The sequence below is a fragment of the Trachypithecus francoisi genome, unplaced genomic scaffold (assembly GCF_009764315.1).
Source record: "Trachypithecus francoisi isolate TF-2019V2 unplaced genomic scaffold, Tfra_2.0 Lachesis_group7, whole genome shotgun sequence".
NCBI lineage: Eukaryota > Metazoa > Chordata > Mammalia > Primates > Cercopithecidae > Trachypithecus > Trachypithecus francoisi.
In genome coordinates this window covers 58,320,090-58,345,174 of record NW_022681472.1, presented here as the reverse complement: position 1 = coordinate 58,345,174, position 25,085 = coordinate 58,320,090, and the positions used below count along the sequence as shown (strand labels likewise).

Here is a 25,085-nt window from a genome sequence, read left to right as displayed (position 1 = left end):
TTACTGCTACCTGTTTTATCAGCAAGGTCTTTATGGCCTGTATCTTGTCCTGACCTCTTATCTCATCCTGTGACTTAGAATGCCTAACTGTCTGGGAACGCGGCCTAGTAAGGTCTCAGCCTTACTTTAACCAGCATCTACAATTCAGGATGGATTTGCTGTGGTTCGAACGCTTCTGACATATTTCCCGCCTCCCTTTTATTTTATTTTATTTTTTTTTTGAGATGGAGTCTGGCTCTGCCGCCTAGGCTGGAGTGCAGTGGCCAGCTCTCAGCTCACTGCAAGCTCCGCCTCCCGGGTTCACGCCATTCTCCTGTCTCAGCCTCCCGAGTAGCTGGGATTACAGGCGCCCGCCTCGTCGCCCGGCTAGTTTTTTGTATTTTTTTAGTAGAGACGGGGTTTCACCGTATTAGCCAGGATGGTCTCGATCTCCTGACCTTGTGATCCGCCCGTCTCGGCCTCCCAAAGTGCTGGGATTACAGGCTTGAGCCACCGCGCCCGGCCCGGCCTCCCTTTTATAAGAAAATCTTTAATCCTAAGGATTGTAGAGGGAGGAAGATGGATCTTCTGTAACTTCTTGGCTGAATAAGGGTGATGATATTCCTGCCTAACTTACTAAGATTTTGCTATATTTGCAACATATGTGTGTATGTAAATAACTTTGAACTATTTGAAAGTTGCAGTCATTGTAATACTTCATTTTTAAATACATGTGCTTGTATCTTCTAAATATGAACCTTTTTCTCCTTTTTCTATATAACCACTGTACCGTTACCACACTTTATAGGAAATTAACAAAACTTCCCTAATATCATCCAATACTCAGTGTATATTCATTTTTCTCCATCTGTCCTCAAAATGTCTGTGTATAATAGTGGGAATTTTTAAACCAGAATTCAGTCAAAGTTCACATGCTGCATTTGGTTTCATTTGAATTTTATCGTGGAGTAATTTTTACAAACATATTTGTGGTTTTTCCAAGGGCTACATGTAATCATTTGATGTTGACATTCTATATTAAAGCACAATTGTCACTTTCAGTTTAATTTTCTTTGAGACAGGGTCTTGCTTTGCTGCCCAGGATGGAGTGCAATGGCACCATCACTGTACACTGCAGCATCAACCTCCCGGGCTGAAGTGATTCTCCTACCTCGGCCTCCCAAGCAGAGATGGGGTCTCACTATGGTGCCCAGGCTGATATTAAATTCTTGGGCTCCAGGGATTCTCCTGCTTCGGCCTCCCAAAGTGTTGGGATTACAGGCGTGAGCCACTACACCCAGCTTCGATATTCATTGTCTTTTAATTGGTCTGTGTATATGTTTGTTTGTCACTGACGTGTATGTACATTTTGTTGAATTTCTCAGCATTGCTTTCTCTAGACCTCATGAAGTCTTGTACCTTTTGCAAGATTGACAACTTCATTTTGCAGATATTTTGCATCGGACTACCTGGTATTGTCAGATTAACAGCCTGTGACTAGCAGTGGCTTAGCTTCAAAAGATGTGGAAGTGATAGGCCAGTTTGTGCACTTGTTACATTTACAGGGATGTTTGGAGACCATTTTACTAAGAGATTAATGGTTGGTGAGGGTTTTGGGTTTGTCAACTTTTGTTTCCTTATGCAGTCTCCTGATTGCAGGGATGAGGAAATAACATTCTATCAGTATTCATTACCGGGTGTGTTTTTTTTTTTTTTTTTTTTTTTTTTTAGACGGAGTCTCGCTTATGCAGTCTCCTGATTGCAGGGATGAGGAAATAACATTCTATCAGTATTCATTACCGGTGTGTTTTTTTTTTTTTTTTTTTAGACGGAGTCTCGCTCTGTCGCCCAGGCTGGAGTGCAGTGGCGCGATCTCAGCTCACTGCAAGATCCGCCTCCTGGGCTCACGCCATTCTCCTGCCTCAGCCTCCCGAGTAGCTGGGACTACAGGCGCCCGCCTCCTCGCCTGGGTAGTTTTTTAGTAGAAACAGGGTTTCACGGTGTTAGCCAGGATGGTCTCGATCTCCTGACCTCGTGATCCGCCCGTCTCGGCCTCCCAAAGTGCTGGGATTACAGGCTTGAGCCACTGCGCCCGGCCTGGAAGTGTAACTATTAATGAACAATTTCCAGAGAGAATTATTGAACTCGACAATTGGTTTACCATCACAGAGGCCCCCTAAAAGCATCTAGGTCCGAATCACAAGGCAAGTCAATATAAATGTGTTTATTTGACATCACTAGTATTACTTATATAGTCAGGTGATTGATTAGGTACATCGTTTAGGAAATGTGAAACGTGATGTCTTTTGAGACTTAAAGATTGAAATGTGAGTTAGTGATTAGTTCTTTACTATGAATCTGCTCAGACTCAGGGTGTATTTTCTAAGTAGTATTTTATAAAAACTAATCAGGAGCCTTTTGTAGTCTATTATAAGCGTGATGATTGGGTCTTCATATGCATATGTGAGATGTGCCACCCTCAAACCTTGTTATGACATCATCAGCACGTTACCCTTCTGATACAAAAAAAAGGAAAAATAACTACTCGGCTTCATCATCCATTTAATTAGTAAGCTTTAGGACTGAATGTTTTCTATTTTCAGAGACACATCTGCCCAGAAATACTACTATTGTATATATTAATTTAATAGTTTGCGTGCCTACTGTGTATCAGGCATTGTACTGGGGACTGGGTATGTAGTGGCATTCTAAATAAACCTTAATGCCACTTCCAAAAGGAAAACTCCAAAAATATTTTGGGTATGGGGCATGATTGTTGAAATAAATGTGTGGCTTGCCAGTATGATTAATATGAAGAAGACACATTTGTTTGCATGTAAAGTTTATTGGAAATAGGGCTTATTATTTCATAGCTGTGCCTAAGGGAGTATTTTGATACTATTTTGTGGTCAGTTTTCAAGGGGTTGTTAGTCATATGTGCCATTTTTCTTGGGTATTTTGCAGTTTTTATTACATTGAATATGTGATGAAGTTGCAGGATCTTTTGTGTGAATGTGAGAAAGATCCTGTATTTATTTTATACATATTCTGTATACATAACACATATTTTGTTTCTAATCAAAAGAGGCCTTATATCTGAAAGCTTTCTTGTTACTCATAAGACAAGGATGTGTGAGACTGGACAGTTTTTAAGGGTCTGCCTAGGGCTAACAGAGGGGAAGGAGTAAGAAGTTCTGAATGGGAAAGATGATAGAAATGTTAGTGAAGTGTCAAATTAAGTAGAATCATTTTTTAGACTTTCTTGAAGCCAAGACAGAAACAGTGGCTAAAAAGTTACAAAGCTCAGTGTATCACAGGAGCTTTACTTCCCTCCCTCCCTCCTTTTCTCTCTCTCTCTCTTTCTCTCTCTCTCTCTCTCTCTCTCTCTCTTCCTTTCTTCCTTTCTTTCTTGTCAGAGTCTCACTCTGTTGCGGGGGCTGGAGTGCAGTGGTGTGATCTCAGCTCACTGTGACTTCTGCTTCCCAGGTTCAAGTGATTCTCATACCTCAGAGAGTAGCTGGGATTACAGGTGCGTGCTACCACACCTGGCTAATTTTTGTATTTTTAGTAGAGATGGGGTTTCGAGTTTTACCATGTTGCCCAGACTGATCTTGAACTCGTGGGCTCAAGTGATCCATCTGCTTCGGCCTCCCAAAGTGCTGGGATTACTGGCATGAGCTACCTCCCCTGACCAGGAACTTTTTCTTAATCATGGTTTTGACATAAGTGTTGGAGAATCTTTTACATTGAGATATTTTGAAAACCTAATGGGCTGTGAGTTTTATAATCGATACAGAAGTTTTCTTTATGTGATTACGTGGAACACTGGTAGAAACTGACATTATAGTAAATTATTGTTTTGTGGAGGTCTCCCTATGGATATTGAAGAATGTAAGTTTCTGGGCTAGAATTATATAATATTTAGAGGCTGATTAGGTAAATCATGAGGTTTGCACATTTTAATGTTATTTTAATGCAATGTTATTTTTAGCATTGTTACTATGCACGAAGCACTGTGTTTTCCAAACATTGTTTTATTTCACATCCTGACACTGTTCTTGGGGAAGAAATTTGAGTTGAAGGAGATAGTGTGGTTCTTTTGCTGTACAGCCGCGTAGTGGTGGGTCTCTGAGCACAGGTCTTTTTTTTTTTTTTTTGAGACACAGTCTCACTCTGTCACCCAGGCTGGAGTGCCGTGGCGCGATCTTGGCTCACTGCAACCTCTGCCTCCCGGGTTCAAGCATTTCTTCTGCCTCAGCCTCCAGAGTAGCTGGAACTACAGGAGCCCTCCACCACACCCGACTGATTTTTGTATTTTTAGTAGAGATAGGATTTCACCATATTCCCAGGCTGTTCTCGAACTCCTGACCTTGTGATCTGCCTGCCTTGGCCACCCAGAGTGCTGGGATTACAGGCATGAACCACCATGCCCGGCCTATATGAACTAAAGTTTTAAATATTTGTAGATAAAAACAAAATGTCATAGTAAAAGATTGTGCTCCAGCCTTTAAAAACAGTACATTGGCCGGGCGCGGTGGCTCAAGCCTGTAATCTTAGCACTTTGGGAGGCCGAGACGGGCGGATCATGAGGTTAGGAGATCGAGACCATCCTGGCTAACACAGTGAAACCCCGTCTCTACTAAAAAAAATACAAAAAAAAACACAACTAGCCGGGCGAGGTGGCGGGCGCCTGTAGTCCCAGCTACTCCGGAGGCGGAGGCAGGAGAATGGCGTGAACCCAGGAGGCGGAGCTTGCAGTGAGCAGAGATCTGGCCACTGCACTCCAGCCTGGGCGACATAGCCAGACTCCGTCTCAAAACAAAAACAAAAACAAAAACAAAAAAAAGTACATTAACTGTTAGCTTTTGTCTACATGAATTTTTTTAAAAAACTATTAAAATTTTAATCTGCTGGCAGAGGACAGGGTCATTATCGCGTATATTTTCTTCCCTTTTGCGTGGGGTTTCATAGAGGAGAGGACACCATGTATAAAGTGACAGTCTCCGTGCTCATTTTTCTTTTTTTGAGACGGAGTCTTGCTCTGGTGCCCTGGCTGGAGTGCAGTGCTGTGATTCACTGACAGAAACCTCTGCCTCCTGGGTTCAAGCGATTCTCCTGCCTCAGTCTCCCAGGTAGTTAGGATTACAGGCGTGCATCACCACACCCAGCTAATTTTTGTATTTTTAGTAGAGATGGGGTTTCCACCAGCCTGGCCATGTTGACCAGGCTGGTCTCAAACTCCTGACCTCAGGTGATTCACCCGCCTTGGCCTCCCGGAGTGTAGGGATTACAGGCGTGAGTCACCGCACCTGGCCTCCATGTGAATGTTGAAACAGGGACTATGGTTCATGTTTGAAGTCAGTGTGCCAGTACCTATTTATGAAGCTCTTGCTTCTCCATCCTTACATGCTAGGGTATGATATGGCGGGCTACGCACATCATGTTATAATCATTATATCATTACCATAGTAACACTGAATTGTTTCTATTTTTTATGTGTTTGGGTGAGAAAGTTTGTGAACAGTTGGTCTCTGGTTTTGTATAATATTCTAATATCTTTAGTCAATCCACACAGTACCTCCTTTGTACTAAATGCCTGGATGTGCAAAAAGTTACAGGCCTTATCCTTAAGGGTAAGCTTACTATATAGTTAGGAAAATAGAAATGTAAAAGGTAGAATAGCAGTATCAGAGAGACAATTCAAAGCAATAAATGATTAAATGCAAAATTGAATGGGATTAGCTGGGTGCAGTAGCTTGTTCCTATAGTCCTAGCTACTGGGGAAGGCTGAAGTGGAAGGATCACTGGAACCCAGGAGTTTGAGAGTTTGAGGCTGTAGTGCAGTATATGATTGTGTCTGTGAATAGCCACTACAGTCCAGCCTGGACAACATAGTGAGACCTGTCTCAAAAAAGAAATAGAGTCAAGAAATTCTGGAAGAGGTCAAAAGAGGAAGTGCTTACTGGACCATGGTACCTTAATGATACTTGTTGTTGGTATTTTTGATAGGTCACTTGGGTGGGATAGAGATAACTATAAATGTAATTTGGAGAAGTTGAGATAACCAGGAATTTGATAGATTCCATGCTTCACATTATTTTTACAGTAAATATGAAATACAGAACAATTTATACATGAACTTCAGTTATGTCCAGGTATTGAGTTAGTTATGAGATCTATTTTGAATGTCTTTCAAGAGTGCTTATTTTTTAATGGGATGTAATGATAGATATTTGGGTTCACCTGTGATCTGTTCATCCAAAGTGGTACTGATTATAAGAAGTAGCAGTTGTAATAACAGCATTTCTGCATCCCCAAATTCCTTTTTACCAGTCCCATTTAACAGTTTTTCTTTCAGTTGGAAATGGTAACGGAAGAAACAGCAGGAGCAGCTAACATTTTGTACTAGGCTCTGTACTAAGCATATTGTGTGCTGTAATAATACCCTGTTGATGCAAATGTCTAAGTAACCCTTGCCATCATTCAAATGAATTTCTGTTTCAAATTATTTTTTGGTATGTGTTGAGCGACTCAGTAACCCTTTGTTGGTGTTTCAGATGAAAGCTCTTGATTTAGTTTAAAGGTCAAGCCTTTAGGTCTTGATTGTTGTGGTTAGAGTTTTTCTTGCTTGTCTGGTCAAGCCAATAACTCAAACTAGTAAGACAGTTTAGAGAAGTAAGATCAAGGCCCTTTTAGATTTGCTGGTTTTAGGTGGAACTTGGAACTCCTTTGTAGCTCAGCAGAGTTCTTTTGGTTTTTAAAGAGACTTGTCCCTAAATTTGTCTGTGTGTGTGTTTTATTTTGGTCTTTGCTCTGTTCCTCGCTCTTCTTCACCCCAAGCTCCTGTCTTCCATCTGCTCTATGGCTGTTTACCCATCTCTTCCACTCTTGACTGAAGCATTGTGGGTATTATATTATCTTGCCTTCTGTCTTACATGGTGCTGTCCTTCCTTTTAGAGCATCTCGGGGCTTCTCAGTGGCTTCATGGAGCCTAGGAACCCTGTAACAATGTGTTGTCTACCTCTACTTATTGATGTATGCAATTCAGATTTTTCTTTTTTGAGACAAGGTCTTGCTCTGTCACTCAGGGTGGAGTGCAGTGGCACAATCATGGCTCACTGCAGCCTCAACCTCCAAGGCTCAAAAGCGATACTCTGACGTCAGCCTCCCAAGTAGCTGTGACTATAGGCGTGTGCCACCATGCACAGCTAATTTTTAAGTTTTTTGTAGAGACGGGGTCTCACTGTGTTGCCCACATTGGTGTCAAACCCATGGACTCTGTGTTCCTCCCTCCTTGACCTCCCTAAGTGCTGGGATTACAGGCATAAGCCATCGTGCCCAGCCACAGTTCAGATTTTTAGGGCACTCCTGAGGATTTCTGTTAATGTATACTAACCTTTAAAATATTGAAAGATGATTAAAATTGCTCGTATACATTTTAAACACAAATAGTACCTTTAATGTTTGAGGAAAAGATGAGAATCATTGCTGTAAAGTTGGTTGGACTAGGGAGTCTATGTACAATACTTCATCCAAAAAGACAGGATTGATTTTTGTTTTGTTTTTTTCACTTAACTGTTTCAGTGGCATTTTAAGGGATTTTGGATCCATTTTGATTGTTTAAAAAGTTCTGTGTCATTTTCAGAAAGGCTTGTCCCTACTCTGGTTTTGGTATGCCATTTTTTTGGTTTATTAAGATGAAACCAAAATTTTTTTGGCTGTACATTGTGTTGGCTAGATATATGATTTCTGGTTGGGAACAATTTTTCCTCAAAATTTTGAAGGCATTGCATCATTGTTTCATAGCTTCCAGTATCTCTTTTGTGGAGTTCAGTGCTGTTTTGATTCTGCTTGACATCCCCCTAACCCTATGCCTTAAGACCTCATGCCCTGAGATATTTTAGGGTCTTCCTTTAGTCCCTTGGTTGAGAAATTTCACACTGATGTACCTTGATGTAGGTCCTTTCCTTATTCATTGTATTTTGGGTCCAAATACTTCATGGGTCCCTTTATTCAGGAAATTTTCTTGTTATTTCTTTAATACTTTTCTCTCCCCATCCATTTTACCATTTTTGTCTTTTTGGAATTCCTGGTGGTTGGATGTGTGACACCTTCATAGCTACTGTGATTTTCTTACCTTTTCTTCCCTGTTTTCCATCAGACCAACTTCTTAAAAAAATATTCTGTTAAAAATATATATTTTTCTTTTTGGGCTGGTTTCCCCAAAGAGGAATCCTGTCAGGTAAGAGAGTGGCTGTAAGCATTCTGGGATGGGGGCTGATTACTGATTTTAACAGATAGCTTTCACTTTTTCTTCTGGTCTCTGACACCCCTTCTCCCTCCCACACCGATTCTGGGTGTGTTCCCAGGCTATTATTACTCTGGTTGAATTTTGCTACATAGGAAATGTTTAGCCTCTGGAAGGGGAGCAGTCTCCTGTGTAGAGGGTGGGGAGCTAGGGGTTTAACTGCTCCTTATGCTAATTTCCAACAGTTCCTGTTTTGCATTATCTTCAGGCTTTAGAGGAATGTGATGCCTCCAATTCCTAAAAATTGACCTGTTCATTTTCGGCTTCCTCCTACCATGTAGGGTTTAGGTTTAAAAGTTTTGTCGTGAACTCATTGACCGCTTGTCTGTCGGCTTTCCAGCTTCCAAAATTTGTTGAATGCACTAGCCTCCTGTTTCTCTTTGTCCTTGTAACTTTAGAATTCATTTGTTTTTCAAAATTTGTCATCTTAGTGGAATTGCAGGAGGTATTTAAGATATACATACATTTAACTAGAAGTTACATGCATGAAAATTATTCCTGTTTTCTCTAAATATACAACTTCTCCATACCGTGTGTGTGTTTTAATGTGATTCTCTCTTTAGCACACACTTTTGTCATAATCTCTGCTCTTGTATCTGTGTTTCTTGACCGTGGTCTGTGGTTTGCTCTCAAGGAGAGGCTTGAAGCCTGCTATTGGCTTTGCAGTAACTCTGCATTTTCCTCCTGAAAATGAGTATCCCAGGATATGCACATTTAATAACTAACTTACCAAAGTGCACTCAAGCCTCACTCAAGATTTAATTTTGTGAGGCTTCTGTTGATCTTCAGGCTTTAAAAAAATTATTCTGAAGTCACTGTAATCAGGGTTTGTGTTTTCTTTGTGTGTGTGTGTGTGTGTGTGTGTGTGTCTCCCTCTACCCTTGTGTTATATTTCTTTTTTGAAATGTTTTTCTACTTACTTTGCTTTTACAAGTAGATTATAAACTACTTGAGATGTGTGGATTTGAATCAGTGGTTCTCAGCTTTCCTTTTTTCCTGAAGTTTAGGCTTCTTGAAGGGTAGATTACACTGGATTCTGTAACTGTGGCCCACTATTAAGCGTGGTATTCCCGCGTATGTAGAGAAGCCCCTTCCACAGGTGATTCTGTTGGTCTCCTCTCCCTGACCTCGTCCCCTGCTGTATTTTATAGTTCATTTTATTTCTTGTGAAACCTTATACTGGGGGCGTTCAGGAAGTATTTGTTAATTGAATTGGACCTGTGGCAGGTTGTGGCATGATGGCAAGGATAGAGGGAAGGTTTTCTTACATGCCTTCTTTCCCACTTTTCCTCTTAACTGAGTAATTACAGGTAAATCACTTAACCTCTGTAGTCACTCGTTTTCTCAACTGTAAAACAAGGAGACTCTTATACCAGAGACTCACTATTAAATGGAAATATCTGTATGTTTCTTTTCCCTGAGATCAAAAAAGTTAAGAAATATTGAATTGTACAATTCTCTGCTGTGGTGCCATTTTCTAAGAAAATCTTCACAGTCCATGATTAGTGAGAAAAAGGTTTTGTTTTAATTTGCTCTTTTTTCTTTTTTGACTTTTTAAAATTTAAAAACCATCTTTTCTTAAATGTTAGTAATAGTAGTTGTTCTTTTCTGAATCTCATTTGGAAAAATAAAAAATTGGTAAAATTTGAAGGAAGTTTTACTTATCTGTTAAATTCAGAAGTCAGAGATAAGTGCTTTATGCCTTAAAAAAAAATCTGTGACTCCTCACTTTGGGGAGCGGGTTTCTGTGTATTTGTTAAAGAAAGGTTGTTAATGTTCTTTGTCAATGTTTCTGCCTTTACTAATAGTTTGTCTGCTTGAGCTGTCAGTATCTGAAAGAAGTGGATATGGCTTGGCTGTGTCCCCATCCAAATCTCATCTTGAATTGTGATCCCCATAATCCCCACATGTCAAGGGAGGGACCCGATGGGAGGTGATTGGATCATGGGGGTGGTTCCCCCATGCTGTTCTCATGATAGTGAGTTCTCATGAGATCTAATGGTTTGGTTTGTTTGTTTGAGACAAGGTCCTGCTCTGTCACCCCAGCAGAGTGGTGCAGGGGTGGGGTCTCAGCTTACTGCAAACTCTGCCTCCTGGGCTCAAGAGATTCTCATGCCTGAACCTTTCCAGTAGCTGGGATTACAAGCGCACACCACCACGCTTGGCTGATTTTTGTATTTTTCATAGAAACGGGGTTTCACCATGTTGACCAGGCTGGTCTTGAACTCTCCTGGCCTCAAGTGATCCACCTTCCTCGACCTCCCAAAGTGCTGGGATTACAGGCATGAGCCACCATGCCCAGTCAAGAGCTGATTGGTTTATAATTCAGTTTTCCCTGATCTCGTTTGGTTTGTAATTCAGTTTTCCCTGTTCTCATTTGCTCTCTCTCTCTCTAGCTGCAATGGAAGACGTGTCTGTTCCCCTTCTGCCATAATTGTAAGTTTCCTGAGGCTTCCCCAGCCATGCAGAACTATGAGTCAATAAAACCTCTTTTCTTTATAAATTACCCAGCCTTGGGTATGTCTTTATAGCAGTGTGAAAACAGACTAATACAGAAGTATATGTTAACTTTCTCTGCTGAGTGTGATGGCGCTTGCCTGTAGTCCCAGCTACTCGGGAGTCTGAGGTGGAAGGATCATTTAAGATCAGCCTGGGCAATATCACAGGGAGATCCCACGTCCAAAAAAAAAAAAAAAAAAGGCGTGTTAAATTTTTCATTAGAGTTAACAGCTTCTCAAATGGCCAGTTTTTGTTATATACGTTGTTGAGGCTGTGGTATTAGAAACTTTCAGATTCATGAACATTATTCAATGTTCTTTGTAGTTTGTTCCTTTTATTATTATATAATCTCTGTCCCTATTAATGCTGTCTTTTTCGCTACTGATACCTGACTTTTTTCCCCTTAATCTTTGACTTGTAATATGTGAGATTAATCTATTTGAATAAGTAGACTTATTTCTGCTCTCTGAATGTCATAGTTTTTGATCCGTTTACTTTGCTGCTGCTGCTGTTGTTTTTTTTGTATGTCTAGCTTTGTTGCCCAGCCTGGAGTGGCATGATCTCGGCTCCCTGCAGCCTCTGCCTCCCAGGTTCAAGTGATTCTTCTGCGTCACTCTCCCGAGTAGCTGGGATTACAGGCATGTACGCCATGTGTGGCTAATATTTGTATTTTTAGGATGGGCGGGGTTTCACCATGTTGGTCAGGCTGGTCTCGAACTCCTGACCTCAAGCTGACCACCATGTTAGTCAGGCTGACCTCGAACTCCTTGGCCTCCCAAAGTGCTGGGATTACAGGCATGAGGCACCACGCCCAGCCTCTTTGCTGTTCTTTTCCTCTTCTGTTAGATGGTTAGTTTTCTGCATTCCTTTTTTTCCCTCCCTCTTGATTCGAAAGTTATAGACTGTATTTCCATTATTTTAATGGTTACTATTAAAAGTTTCAGTTATATAGTGTTCTACTAAAAATGTGGGCCTAACTGGCTTCTAGGATGAACCCAGCTCTGGCACCCAGTCTCTTTTACTCTATTTTTCTTGTGTGGAGATACTCATCTTGTATTTCATCTCAGCTTTGTCTTTTGGTTTTCTCTTTTTTACAGTTGCCCTTCATAGCTACATATATAGAGTAGGAGAAGTTTTCCTCAGGGTGAACTCAGTGCATCATCCGTACTTCAGCCATTCTTTCACTCTACTGATTTGCATATCTGCACATAATATTCAGTAAATACTTGTTAAGAAGTGTTTCGTACATTGTTTTCCTTTTTGTTTTAGTTTTACTCACTTTTTTCAGCTTTTGATGGAAAGGAGAGAAAGTGGAGATAACAGGACCAACCACATCTGTAGAATGGTTTTTACACAGACTGTCTACAATCCGGGTTGGTGGAGTGGTCAGGGTAAGAAGGAAGTATAGAGAATTTAGTCTGGGACAAAGGATCTGTATGGTCCAAGTGTGAATTGACACTTATTATTATGACAATATTATGACAGTATTATTTATTGATAATATTCTAATAAGACTGCCTCCATTTTGTTAGGTTTGTTTTCTGTTTTTATACACACTGAAATATTAAACAGATGCCAGTTATTTTTGTGGGAAACAGGAGGACTGCACTGCTGTGTTGTCGCTATGATGATGGCGACCGCGTTTTACAAACATTTGTGTTCTCCTAACAGAGTGATTAATTACTAGGACAGGTTTGAGATGGTGGCAGTTACAAAGAGCATCTGGCTGGAGATGAGTTTAGTGTTTGCATATACCCCTACTCACTCCTCCACCATCTTCCCCTTTCAGACACCCGAAGAGAGGAGGTAGCTGATTATACCAACAAACTTGTTATGCCTTGAGATGTATCTCTGTGACTAGTAAGTGATTTCCAGGCATTTTTTTAAAAAGCACGGCAAAAAAGGCAGCAGTATTGGGGAAGATAATTAGGGACTGGAAGGTAGGCAGCTCTTCTTCATAGTCTTTCCCAAGATTAGCTCTCTTACTGTCATATCCATGCACTATCTAAAAGACCCACTTGTCCCTCTGCACCCACCCCGCCCCTGTATCTACTGAGAGAAGATGAGAGTGGACACTGAGATGGGGTGAGATGTTACTTGGTCAGTAGTATTAGTCTGTAAACTAAAATATTAGCCTGTAAACTAAGTCTGTAAACTAAAATATTTGTCTGGAACCGCTTGTTGAGTCTGTTGAGTCAGTGTACATTGAGCTATTCGGTTGGTGCAAAAGTAATTGCGGTTCTTGCAAGTGTTTTTTTTTTTTTTCTTTTTTTGAGACCGAGTTTCACTCTTGTCACCCAGGCTAGAGTGCAGTGGCACGATCTCGGCTCACTGCAACCTCCACCTCCTGGGTTCAAGTGATTTTCCTGCCTCAGCCTCCTAGGTAGCTGGAATTATGGGCGTGCGCCACCACGCCTAGCTGATTTTTGTATTTTTAGTAGAGACTGGATTTTACCGTGTTGGCCAGGCTGGTCTGGAACTTCTGACCTTAAGTGATCCACCTGCCTTGACGTCCCAAAGTGGTGGGATTACAGGTGTGAGCTACTGCGCCTGACCTGGTTCTTGCAATTTTAATGGCAAACTGCAATTAATTTTGTACCAACTTAATATTTATTGTAAGACAAAGAACTGGAAGCATTTTCTGGTAGATCCTTGAAGACTAAAACCAAGCCTTTATTATGGTAGTTGTGATACCACACAGAGAGGAATAATTTGTGTTAATTCGTGCTCAATAGTGACAAAACACAATGATAGAGTCCTTAAATTTGGCTGTGGCAGGTTTTTAAATTTTGATGACATTTGTTTGACTCCTTTGGTTTAGATAGCTGAAGGAAGGGTTTCTAGATTAGAGACCCATTAGAGTGCATTGAAGTAGGTGCAGACTTCAAAGAGCCATTTGATACAGCTTTTAGACCCATTCTGATTATGCAGATCTGTAGGTTTTCAGTAAAAAATGAGGTTGTCAAGTGGTTTGATTGTACAGCTCACTTGATTAGTCCGGCTTAATGGGAATAAAGATGCCCAGCAGGGTCTGCTTATATTGGAGAAGGAAAAACAATACTGAAATCTATTGCTGTCTCCTAAAACAAGGTACTTTTGAATCATAAAGATCTTTCATTTTCCCACTTAAAGGAATAAAAATACCTACTGCCGTATTATTTGGATTGAAAATATTTATTTGGGCTGTAGGTATTTTACCTATTTTTTTTTTTTTTTTGGTGAGATAGAGTCTTGCTTTGTTGTCCTGGCTGAAGTGCAGTGGCGAGATCTCTGCTCACTACAACTTCTGTCTCCTGGGTTCAAACGATTTTCCTGCCTTAGCCCCCTGAGTAGCTGGGACTATAGGTGCGCCTCACAATGCCCGGCTAATTTTTGTATTTTTTTTTTTTTTTTTTTTTTGAGACGGAGTCTTGCTCTGCCACCCAGGCTGGAGTGCAGTGGCCGGATCTCAGCTCACTGCAAGCTCCGCCTCCCGGATTTATGCCATTCTCCTGCCTCAGCCTCCCGAGTAGCTGGGACTACAGGCGCCCGCCTCGTTGCCCGGCTAGTTTTTTGTATTTTTAAGTAGAGACGGGGTTTCACCGTATTAGCCAGGATGGTCTCGATCTCCTGACCTCGTGATCCGCCCGTCTCGGCCTCCCAAAGTGCTGGGATTACAGGCTTGAGCCACCGCACCCGGCCTAATTTTTGTATTTTTAATAGAGATAGGGTTTCACCATGTTGGCCAGGATGGTCTTGATCTCCTGACCTCATGATCCACCTGCCTCAGCCTCCCAAAGTGCTGGGATTACAGGCGTGAGCCACCATGCCTGGCCAGTATTTTACATTTTTTAACAATATGATTTTAGGCACAGTGGATTATTATGCTCTTTAAAAAATCCTTTCAGTTGATAAGGAAATTGGGAAACCATTTTTATTTTTTTAATTTTTATTTATTTATTTATTTATTTATTTATTTATTTATTTATTTTTTGAGACGGAGTCTTGCTCTGCCGCCCAGGCTGGAGTGCAGTGGCCGGCTCTCAGCTCACTGCAAGCTCCGCCTCCCGGGTTCACGCCATTCTCCTGTCTCAGCCTCCCGAGTAGCTGGGACTACAGGCGCCCGCCTCGTCGCCCGGCTAGTTTTTTGTATTTTGTAGTGGAGACAGGGTTTCACCGTATTAGCCAGGATGGTCTCGATCTCCTGACCTCGTGATCCGCCCGTCTCAGCCTCCCAAAGTGCTGGGATTACAGGCTTGAGCCACCGCGCCCGGCCGGGAAACCATTTTTAGATGAGGAGAAAAGACAGGAAAAGCAGATTGTCACTGTTGAGTTCTACCTTTTGGAGGAGGTTTCTATGTTTTAGATACACTCTTTTAGGTTCTGGGGTAGAGATGACTAAGACTTGCTCTACTTTAGGATCCTTAGCTCTCAAACCAGTGTCCTCTGGTTCCCCAAGATCTTAATAGCGAGTGTTCCATGTTCAGCTTCAATTTGGGAAGCATAAGATTAAGTATAAACAGGCCTTTTCATTGTAGGGCTTATTGGAGGCTTAATGGAGGTGTATGAATTGTGAATTTCTAAGAGGGGGCTGTCCTAAGCAACAGTCTCCAAACTGGACATAGTATGCTTATTTACTGCTTCCCTAAACGGACCCCTACTTTTGTGAATATTTTAATCCTTTTGTGTATTTATGGTGTTTTAGAGTGAGTCGCGAGTTCCAAACCCAGTTGAGCCATCAGAATTACTGTGGATGTGTAGACATTTTTTAAAAACATTTTTAAGTTGGTAATATGTTCATGTGGTCTAAAAATAAAAAGTAGTACCTGTAATCCCAGCACTTTGGGAGGCCTAGGTGGGCGGATCATGAGGTCGGGAATTTGAGACCAGCCTGGCCGACATAGTGAAACCATGTCTCTATTAAAAATGCAAAAAAATTAGCCAGGTGTGGTGGCGGGTACTTGTAATCCCAGCTACTCAGGAGGCTGAGGCAGGAGAATCGCTTGAACCTGGGAGGCGGAGGTTGCAGTGAGCCAAGATCATGCCACTGCACTCCAGCCTGGGCAACAGTGCGAGACACCGTCTCAAAAAATTAAAAGTAAGTAAATAAATAAATAAATAAATAATTGTAAATTGGCATACAGTGAAAAGCCTCCATCCCTCTTCTGTTTCCTGGCCTTCTACTTCCCTTCCTCATAGGTGATTAGTATTATTCCTTCCAGAGATATTTCATGCATGTACCAATATTTATTTAGCCAGAATATAAATTATTGAGCCTTGTATTTAGAGATTTCTGATTTAGTAGGTTTAAATGGGGCCCAAGAATATGTCTTTCTAATTGTTCCCTGGGGATTTCAATGATCCATATTTAGGCACTCTTATTTAGAGGATACACATTACTTTTGCGTGTGATGTTACCTATTTCTCAAAACAACTTTGTGAAACAGATACATTTTTGACAGAAGTGGGAACATGAGAGCAAGAGATGTTAAATGATGTATCCAAGGTTACACAGTGTCAGAGCTAGGAGTCAAAACCCAGGGCTTTTGACCACTAATTTTGCCTTTTCGTGAAAGCTACAATGCTGTTGATTGCCCAAACCAAAGAAACAATTTAATGTGTATGTTTATACCCAATTATTCCTATTCTGGTAAGCATTAGATTTTAGAATATTTTATTGTATTACTTGCCTATTGGAAGACCTCCAGTGATTGGACTTTCTGTAATTTTCATATAAGGCACTTGACCAGTTAGATTCCTGTTACCATTGTAAGGCGCTTAGGCAGCCAGGCTCTGCACTATAATAGGCTTTTATCTCTAATTTTGCTTCCTGATGAGTTCTCCTTCCCGCTTGCTATTGCTTCCAGTTTCCATTTGGTCCCTGCAGCACATTTCCTTAACACCAACCCAGATATAAACCACAGAGGAGGGGGAGGGAGAGGAGAAAGAAGATTGTCGTCTTAGGCGAGAGGACTGGGAGAGTATCCCACGACTATAAAGTACTGAGTGACTTTCCTGTTTATCTGGTAAACTCTTTCTGGGGCTAATTCTTAGAGTTTCAAAAATTCCTTGCCGGGTGCAGTGGCTCACGCCTGTGATCCCAGCACTTTGGGAGGCTGAGGTGGGTGGATCACCTGAGGTCGGGAGTTCGATACCAGCCTGACCAACATGGAGAAACCCTATCTCTACTAAAAATACAAAATTAGCCGGGCGTGGTGGCACATGCCTATAATCCCAGCTACTACGGAGGCTGAGGCAGGAGAATTGCTTGAACCTGGGAGGCAGAGGTTGCGGTGAGCCGAGATCGTGCCATTGCACTCCAGCCTGGGCAACAAGAGTGAAACTCCGTCTCAAAAAAAAAAAAAAAAAAAAAAACACACACACAAAAATTCCTCATACTCTTGTAGCACTATTTGAATTACAATGTAGCCTACGGGGGATTATTATTATTTTGCAGGACAACATTCGTTTGGTGTGTTTTATAAAACCTAGTCTGCTAATACTGGTCACAGCAGAATGTTTTAAAACCACTTTTTTTTTTTTTTATTTATTTATTTATTTATTTATTTATTTTGAGATGGAGTCTTACTCTGTCGCCCGGGCTGGCGTGCAGTGGCCGGATCTCAGCTCACTGCAACCTCTGCTTCCCAGGTTCAAGTGATTCTTGTGCCTCAGCCTCCCAAGTAGCTGGGATCACAGGCGTGCACCACCACCCCTGGTTAATTTTTGTATTTTTAGTGGACATGGGGTTTTGCTATGTTATCCAGGCTGGTCTTGAATTCCTGGCCTCAAGTGATCTGCCCGCCTTGGCCTCCCAAAGTGCTGGGATTACAGGCGTGAGCCATTGCGATTGGCCAAAAATTACTTTTTAAGCGTTTAAAAATTTTGAAAGAAAGACTTTTTAAAAAGTCACAAATCCACCATTTTGAGGCAGTGTAGGGCTTAGAGCTAAGACATGAATGCCCATTTATTAAGCTCCCCCCATCCAGATAAATAGGCATTTACTATGTGTCAGGTATTGGGAATTTTGAAATTAATAAAACATGGTTCTTGCCTTAGAGTTTGTTTGGCAGTGAGGGAGACAGATATTTTGTTGCACAAGTAGTTTGAGTATGAGAAGCGCTGTTGGGAAGTATGCACTAGGTATATTGGAATTCAGAGAAATGCCTGATTTAGTCTGGAGTGAAGGGTAAATTAAAGTTTCCCACAGTTTGTTTCAGTGTAAGCTTGAGACTAGTAGCTACGTGTGCAGAAGGCCGTAGGGATATAGTTATTCTATCAATCTGTCTAATATCTGTCACCTACCTACCTACGTACCTACCTGTTTTCTTTTTTCTGACAGTGCCATTCAGAAGGGATATGGTTATTCTAAGGCCAAGGGAATAGTTATGTAAACAAAAATAAGAGTAGTTTGTGAGTATAATTTAGTTAGGGAATTGTGTTTGGAGTACAGGCTCCTTCTGGAAGAGAGAGAGAGATGTGATTAGAGTGACAGTAGTGACAAGAAGAGAAAAAAACGCTGAAATAAAAACTCATGTATAAGAAACAGGGAGTTACAGTGTGTTCACAGATTTCTTTTTCGAAGAACTCCCGGAGTTAGCTGTCATTCCCTGGATCCTCAAGTTCCTAGCAGATCTTAGGAATCAAATAGGGCCCTATTTAGTTTGAGAACCACTTCAAGCCAGAGCTTGGCAGAGTTGAAGTAGCAATATAGTGAGCTATCCAAGGATGAAAAATACATTTCAGTAATGTTGATAAATGGCTGCCATTTATTGAACACTTAAGTGCCTGCTTTTTCCAAGGTGCATTACAAAATTATCTTGAATCCTTACAGCAACACTACCAGACAAGTGGTAGTTTCTATCTGCATTTAATAGAAGAAGAAACCTTCCATGTCTCTGGGATGTTAAAATAAGCTCTGTCAAAGTTCCAGAGCCAGTTAAAGTAGAGATGGAATCAAACCGAGGTTTCTGTGACACTACAGGATACTCTTCCCACCTCACCAGGCTACCCCTCACAAGAGAGTAGGTATGGTGCCCGGGGCTGATGAGATGGCAGCTTAGGACATAAAATGACTGTTTCAAAGGCAGCAAAACTGCGATTTCATCTTTGATGTTAATAAAACGGCAACAAGAGCCATCTCCGTAAATCTTGTACAAAGAATCTCTCCAGAAACTAATGGCATCAAGATCCTTGATCAAGAATATAACCCCCTCATTTTCTTGTTTCTATAGAGAAATCAGATTTCATTACAGGTATTTTATTTCAGTTTACAGTTCTTTCTCAAGGACCGAATAACTTACCAAATAGCAGTGTTTATAGTGTGAAGTACATCAGGTGTCTCATTAGACATTTTATTTGTATGTAGAGTTAAAATTGGATTTGTGGTAGTTTGAATACATAATCCCCATTTGGGAGATACTTTAAGGAATGAAGTCACAGGTATTCAGAATGTGGATGTTCTACGGTGAAGAAAGCCTAGTATATTCTCCTGAAATTTTGGTCGGATGCTACACTTTTTTGGTCAGGAGCTCTGAAGAAGTCTTTTGGTCCTATCTGCTAGCGTAGTTTGATTCTTGCATGTATGTGTATATAGTCTTATTGTTAAGCAAATGAAATTAGATAAGACAGAAGGACTTATGAAATTATTAAGCATAATCAGTGTATACAGACCATATCTTGAATCTTTTCTTACCAAATTTCTTCTTGTTTGGCATGTGTATTCTTTCCCCTTTCCTGTTTTGAACGGAGCTGAAAATAACATGATTGATTTTGCTTTAAAGAAACATGACTCATTTTGTGTGTGTGTGTGTGCAGCATTTTGTTTTTCAGAGATATGTTTATCTTTCAAATGGCCCCGGTAGTTTGGGATTTTGGTCTCGTTTTCACCTAATTAGGGAAAGTGTTATTTGTGATACAATATAAGAATTTCTAATCAGAGTATTTTTCAGGTTAGAGGAAGAAATTGGTTGTAGGTATAAATTTTTGCAAAGTTTAGCTAATGAAATGACCATGAATAATGTAAAAATGCTCTGCAAACTAGAGAAACATGAATTTTCTCAGTTTAATAGAAATCTTTTTGACAGTTTCAACTAAAAGTGATACTAAGGGAAATAGTTAGAAGTAGTTCTTGAGCATTAAAAACGCTTATATCCCTTTATGAAGTTACAATATTTATTTAGAAACTTCATTTTCTTCTTTGAATGCATCTTGAAGGTGAATGTTATTTAGGATAATGTGAATGCATTATATATAAATTGGCATTTATCATCTTCATAAGCATTAATAAAAGTGTAAGTCCCCCTTACAAACTGTGATTGAAGACGCCAACAGATGGAACTTGCCTCACAAAAACCACCTTTTGTTTTGTCTTTCTGTGTTTTGTTTTGTCTTTTGTGTAATTTGGGGTCATTTAACCCAAGAGTAAAGTCAGTCAGATGTTTGCTACTTGGCACAGATTTATTTGGGTAGGCAGTAAGTGAGAAAAGTGATACCACTGTTTTAGAAATTGTTGAGCCAAATTTAAAGAAATAAAATGTGGTTAAGGCTTGTGACTGAGCAAAGGTTAACAAGGATCAATGTGCAAGCTGAAATCCGAATTATAAGACCGTGATCAGATTGCTTTTCGCCAAAGAAATAACCTTGTAGTAATTCTTTAATTCTTACGTGTCAAACCTGGATGCCTATAGTTGCTAAGGCTCTGCGTCCAGGCTGGAGTGCAGTGTGGCGATCATAGCTCACTTTTACCTCAAACTCCCGGACTCGAGATCCTTCTGCCTCAGCCTCCTGAGTTGCTGGGATTACAGGCATGAGCCATCATACCCAGCTGCTACACCATTTTATAATCTGAACAGATTCAGAGGCCGGGCGCAGTGGCTCACACCTGTAATCCCAGCACTTTGGGAGGACGAGCCGGATAGATCATGAGGTCAGGAGTTGGAGACCAGCGTAGCCAACAAGGTGAAACCCCGTCTCTACTAAAAATACAAAAGTTAGCCAGGCATGGTGGTGGGTGCTACCCAGGAGGCTGAGGCAGGAGAATCGCTTGAACCCGGGAGGCAGAGGTTGCGGTGAGCTGAGATCGTGCCACTGCACTCCAGCCTGGGCGACAGAGCAAGACTCTGTGACTCTGTCTAAAAAAAAAAAAAAACAAACACAGAATCAGGCATGGACAAACAATGTATTCAAAGTACAGGATTAGACCAACAGATTTTTTATAACAGTATGAAAAATTCATTGATAGGGTTTCAGATTTAACATTGTAACTAGTGTTTGAGAAACTATGACTTGCCGAGTTTTGATGTAGTATAAAAGATTATCGAATGCTGGTCATGGTGGAATGCATCCATAGTCTCAGCTACTGGAGAGACTGAGGTGGGAGGATCACTTGAGTCCAGGAGTTTGAGGCCTGAGCAACATAGTAAGACCTTGTCTTTTTTTTTTTTTTTTAAGAAAAAAGGATATCCATAATTTAATGTGGAGAAATGAGAACTCTCATATACTGTTGGTGGGAATGTAAGTTAGTACAGCCATTATGGAAAACAGCATGGAGGATCCTCAGAAAACTAAAAAATAGAACTACCATATGATCCAACAATCCTACTGCTGGATATATGTCCAAAAGAATTGAAATCAGTATATTTAGGAGATGTTTATCACAGTACTAGTCACAATAGCCAAGATAGGGAATCAACTTAAGTGTCCCCTCAGCAGATGACTGGATTTTTAAAATGTAGTGTATATATACAGTGGGATACTGTTTAACCATAAAAAATAATGAAATCTTGTCATTTGCAACAACATGGATGAGCCAGGAAGACGTTATATTAAGTGAAATAAGCCAGGCACAGGAAGACAGAAACTGCATGTTCTCATTCATATGTGGGAGCGAAAAAAAGTTGATCTCATAGAGGTGTAGAGTAGAAAGAATGGTGTTTACTAAAGGCTGGGAAAGGTAGTGGGGAAGGTAGGATGAAGACAGATTGGTTAATGGCTACAAAAATACAGTTAAGAAGGAATAAGTTCTAGTGTTCAGTAGCACGGTGTGGTGACTATAGTTATCAATAATTTGTTGTATATTTCAAAATAGCTTGAGGAGAAGATTTGGAATGTTCTTATCACAAATGATAAATGTATGAGGTGAAATCCCAATTATGCTGATTTGATTATTACACATTGTATACATGTATACACGTATACACATTGTGTACAGGTACATGTTGTATGCATGCACCCCATAAATTTATCAGTTAAAAAGAATATCCCTGGGAGGTCAAGGTGGGTGGATCACCTGAGGTCAAGAGTTTGTTTGAGACCAGCCTGGCCAACATGGTGAAACCCCATCTCTAAAAAATTATCCGGGTGTGGTGGTGTGTGCTTGTAATACCAGCCACTTAGAAGGCCGAGGCAGGAGAATTGATAGAACCCAGGAGGCAGAGGCTGCGGTGAGCTGATACTGCACCATTGCACTCCAGCCTGGGCAACAGAGGGAGACTAAAAAGAATATCCATAATTTGGAAAGCATTTAAGAGGCATATAAGTAGGAGGTTATTTTGGTTGGCATTTGTGGCTGTTTTAGTAAGAAGAATGAACTATTATTCATTTTCCCCCCAGTGTCGATTTAGTATTGGTCTCTTTAATGGTACTGTGCATTTAGAGTATGGCAGTTCTCAGAGTGTGGTCTGTGAACCTCCAAGACTGTTACAGGAGCTCTGAGGTCAAAACTGTCTTTATAATAACACGGAGGCTTTTTCACCATTTTGACATCTGTGCTGTGGTTTAAAAGCAGTGGTGGCTAAAATACTGGCTTTTTGGCAGAAATCAAAACAGTGGCACCAAACTGTACAACCAGTTGTCATTGTATTCTTTGCTTTTCTTGTACTTGTAGGGGAAAAAGCCAGTTTCACTTCAAAGTGTCCTTGATGAAACAGAAGTTATTAACTTTATTAAATCTTTACCTTTGAGCATAAGATCGTTTTAAAAGCACTTTGGCATTTGTTTGAGTTGCACACTGAACAAGCCCCTTTCTTCATGGAAACCATTTTTATTTGAGACTGACTGACAAATAATGGTTATTCAGACTTGGATATTTAACAGACATTTTCTTGAAAATGAGTAAGCAAGCCTGTTACCTTGAGGAAAACAACGAAGGTCTTTGTTTATAGTGATAAATTTGAGCTTTCAAGCAAATTTTAGAATTTTGGGAAACTTGTACCCATCGCTGTGAGTTTGACACTGTAGATTGATAGTAACATTAGCAAATGTGATTTTTGAGTATCTGTGTCAGTCAGTAAATCAATGTTTTCCAAATGACCAGTTTATGCTGGTCCAAATGACAAAATCGTGCTTGAGTTATTCAAAGTTCATTAATAGGTTTCAGATTTCCACAGTGCTCTCAACTTTTAAGAAATCACTTGCTGAGTTTTGGTATAATATCAAAGAATAATGCCTGTGGTTATCTGGAAAGGATATTAAAATATACCTCACTTTTCCCTAACTTTTCTATTTAGGGCCAGCTTTTCTTCATATACTTCATATACCAAAACAATATACTGTGATAGATAAAGGCAGAAGCAGATCAGAGTATCTAATTTATGTGAAGCCTGATAATAAAGAGGTTTGCAAAAATGTAAAAGAACTCTGCCTGTCAAATATTTTTGGGAAAATTTTTTATAGGAAGGTAATTTATGTCAATATGTAATTAGTTTATTTTTTAAATATTCAGAAATTTTATTGGTTAACTTGTGTTATCAACAGATGTAGCCCACATAAACAAAAGATTTTTGTGGTCCTCAATAGTTTTTAAGAGTATAAGGTGGTCCTGAGATTTAACAAGTTTGAGAATCAAACTTTATAAGAGGTGAAGAAAGGAAGCTGCTGAGGAAACTGTGTTAAAGAATATTATATGCATTTTCCACCACAACCAAAGGTTCTGATTTACTTTCAGAGAAAACCCTCCTAGGCTGGGCATGATGGCTGACACCAGTAATACCAGGGCTTCGGCAGCCCAAGGCAGATAGGATCATTTGAAGCCAGGAGTTTGAGACCAGCCTGTGCAACATAGCAAGACACTTCCACCCTATGCCCACCCACCCCACTTTTGTCTCTACAAAAAATAAAAATTAGCCTGATGTGGTGACATGCACTTGTAATCCCAGCTACTCGGGAGGCTGAGGCAGGAGGATCTCTTGAACCCAGGAGTTTGAGGCTGCAGTGCCTGAGGCTGCAGTGAGCTATGCTTACACCACTGCACCGCCACTCTGTCTGGGTGACAGAGCAGGACTGTGTCCCTTGAAAAAAAAAAAAACAAAAACAGAAAACCCTCCTATAAGAGCTAGAAAGAAATGAACATATATGGTCTTTGCTTTCTTGAAGCCTAAATTCTTTTGTTCCTGGTAACATTTTGAGTTCCTGTGTGGCCATCACAACAGTCTTACTCATTGGTTCCTCATTGTTAAACTCTTAAGTCTCCTGTGGTCAACTGTGAGATGAGAAAAATTAAGGACCAAATGGGGAGTTTTAAATATAGCTAAATTTATATTTATTTATTCTAAGATTATGGCTTTCCTGCATTTTTTGATGTGAAAACATAGTGATTTTTTTTCTGTGTGTTGTCAAAATAATTGTATTGCATCTCTCATTTTCCTACCCTCACTTCACATTTACTGTTCCATGAAATCCTAGAGTTGTAGTACTGAAGATCAGGGTTAAATTCAGATACAAACATTGAAAAATGGATTTTTAAAAATGTGTCTGAAAATTGAGTGTCTAATTCAACTTTCAGGCATATAACGAGCAAGTTTTTCATACACAGATGAAGAGACTCCTTCCTCACTGGTTGGTGCTTCTTGCTTGGGCTGAGGCAAACAGAAGGCTAGTGTGACTCTTTATGGTAGCCCCAGCCCCAGTGGAGTGTATATATTTGTGTGAGATTGTAATTCATCTGGGGGAAAGGATACTTCTAAGGCTATAGGAATAATCCTTCCTGGCTGTTTGCCATTCCCAACCTCATAGGCCAAGGTAGCTCCTAATGTTTGTTGTAATACAGAGTGCATGGGGGAAAGACATTGCTCCCTTCACCCAGAAACAAATCCATGATGCAACGTGAGCTGAAGACTCAGTTGGTATAGGAGGTCTTATAACAAAGATCTCCTTTGGGCTCCCCTATGAACTTGCCTTAGGTGGTTCGCCATTGGCTTCCTCCAGGACTGTGTGGAAAGGGATTTGGGGTTGGGATACCCTTTGCATTGAATAAACTAGCCCAGGATGTCCGTTTGCTGGGGGTGGGGCTTGAGTGGGGATGTCTCTTCTAGATGTTGGC

At 40.6% G+C, this 25,085-nt stretch overlaps 1 protein-coding gene and 1 pseudogene across 4 annotated transcripts in view; both read left to right on the top strand.

Moving 5' to 3' along the window:
• Positions 1-25,085, top strand: part of UBR5 (ubiquitin protein ligase E3 component n-recognin 5) — a 156,116-nt gene that overhangs the window by 21,982 nt on the left and 109,049 nt on the right. The gene's annotated exons all lie outside the window — the stretch shown is intronic.
• Positions 2,392-2,501, top strand: LOC117079715 (annotated as a pseudogene).